Source organism: Propithecus coquereli, unplaced genomic scaffold, assembly GCF_000956105.1.
Source record: "Propithecus coquereli isolate 6110/MARCELLA unplaced genomic scaffold, Pcoq_1.0 Scaffold535, whole genome shotgun sequence".
NCBI classification, from domain to species: domain Eukaryota; kingdom Metazoa; phylum Chordata; class Mammalia; order Primates; family Indriidae; genus Propithecus; species Propithecus coquereli.
In genome coordinates, this window is record NW_012151230.1 from 127,134 (window position 1) to 129,388 (window position 2,255).

The following is a 2,255-nucleotide window of genomic DNA, read 5'->3' on the forward strand; positions in this document are numbered from 1 at the left end:
CTACATTTTGGGGACTTAATTATAATTTGTTAATTAATAAATAAGGATAATTTTGTAATCTCTTTTTCTAGAAGGTAAGCCTCATATCTACTTAAATATTGTCCTAAGCAGAATTTCCAGACAATGCTTACATAAAATACTGATAAGCACACATCCTCATTTAAGTATGATGTGTATCTCAAATCCCTGCCCTTGTGACTGGCATATGCTAAGAATTCAAGACATATGTGCTGAAAGAAGTAATGAAGTAACAAATGAATAATTTTCAAAAAGAGACAGGAATGTGTACAACTCACCATCCAGGAGGCTTCGTAACATTGAGGGATAATTTTAATGGAACAAGAGATTAGTTACATCATAGAGAAAAGCGAGTGTAGTGATGAGGTGGTTTAAAAAGGGGTAGGGAGGAGTTGCGCTAGGTAGTTCTCGGTTAACTACAGCCAGCAACTCTAACCTACCACTTGTTGGCTGGCATTCTGGGTGACATCCTCCCTGCCCTTTTACTTCCTTTTATTTATTTTTTTAAATACCCTTTTTCTGCTATTAATGTATAGCTAGAGTTGAAATTCTTTACCTTCTCCGTATACTTTGGCAGGGATCTACATATGCCATATTGATGTTAACCTTATCTTTGATGCTCATTCTAGATGTTAGATACTAAATATAATTTTAATGGTAATTTAACAAATCTAGCATCAAGAGAAAATAAAAATAATCAAACATATGAACTGTACCCCAAAATTTAAAAAGTAGGTTAAATATATACACATACAACTCCAGCTAATTTGAAGATGAGGAAGCTAGGAATGAGAGATGAAGAATTTGTTTTTGAAAGACCACACACAAACCTGCTTGACCTTAAACAACTGAAAATATTAACAAGAAGGGCAATTTTGCACAAAATACTGCCAAAATAACTACAAGAAGCAAGAAAGTTTTGGGAGGGGTGTATATTCAGGGCAACCTGAATCTATGCTCCTGGATTAGTCCTCAAACTTGAACCAAATAAACTCTGTACTTACAAGGCAAAAGCTTTTTTAAAAGGAATATTTTCAGATCACATCAAGAAATAGAAATCTATCCTGCCCCTTCTGCCACAAAGCTAGCAGCAGACCTATTTCATCAATGAAAGCAGCATATATCCATGAAAAGAATACAGTAGTGTATATTTTTAAAACCAGTGTGAACATGCTGGATTTCTCCAGGAACCTAAGACGTTTACTACTAAGAAATTTCCTATGCTAACAGAGAAGAACATGGTCATTTCAACAAATAGTAGAAAGGCCATATGCAAAATTTTAATCAGCTAGTCCCAGTTGGAAAAAAAAAAAATGTTAGGAATATTAAAAACCTAATTTTGTATTGCTCCGAATATCTGACTCACACTCACTACCACCGCCCCCACCCCGTTCAATAATAACTCCAATCACTGTGGTTGTTCTTAACAAGAACGTTTGCTATTAATGCTAGGTCGTGAATCCAAATACCGCATGTAGGGAACAGATTCATGCAAGGGGTAAAAATCGCCGTTACGACAAAATTATTTATTGATGAAATTACCGTCTGCCTAAAAAAGTGAAGTTAATACACTGCACTATTACTTAAGGGATCAATATGTGTCTGACCACGAACCAAATACACAAAATTGAGCCGTTTCGTATATACCTGCAACAAGCAACTAGAAGGTTCGATGGGAGAAAGTGATCCCGTCACAAAGGCAACAGCAACAGCAAAGTCAACGGAGCAGCCCGACTCGGCTAGCAAGCACCCCACAGCGCAGCTCAGCCGCAGCCGCCACAGCACGACGCGCGGGCCGCCCCGCCTGGCCGCGGGCTCCTCCCAGCATGACGTCACGGACGCGCCCGGCCCCTCGCACACGCCGCGCCCCGCCCCGCCGCCCGCGCTCACGGAAACACGTACGCTCACGGACGCGCCCGCCCTCGGCCTATTACGCATGCGCCCTGGCACCTCAAGCACGCGCCGCACCGCCCTGGCTAACGTGCAAGTCCTGCGCCCGGTCCGTTACGCACGCTCCCTGGTCCCTCCCCCACACGTCGTGCGTGCCCCCTCCCGTTCGACAACGGCGCACACGCTGCGCCCCGCCCCTGGCCCCGTTACGCACGCTCTCCCGGCGACTTTCGCTCACGCGGCGCCCCGCCCCTGCCGGTCGCGTACGCACACAAGTCCCGCCTCCGCCCCACTGAGCACGCGCCCCGGCCCCTCGCTCTCAGGCCACGCCCCGCCTCCGCACCCCT

General features: G+C 44.8%; 1 protein-coding gene across 1 annotated transcript in view; it reads right to left on the bottom strand.

Moving 5' to 3' along the window:
- ZNF10 (zinc finger protein 10) overlaps positions 1–1,712 on the bottom strand; it is a 42,723-nt gene extending 41,011 nt beyond the window's left edge. Inside the window, exon 1 of the mRNA XM_012657280.1 lies at positions 1,666–1,712. The gene's annotated coding sequence lies outside the window, so the exon portion shown is untranslated. The remainder of the gene's footprint in view (positions 1–1,665) is intronic.
- Positions 1,713–2,255: the final 543 nt, after the last annotated feature.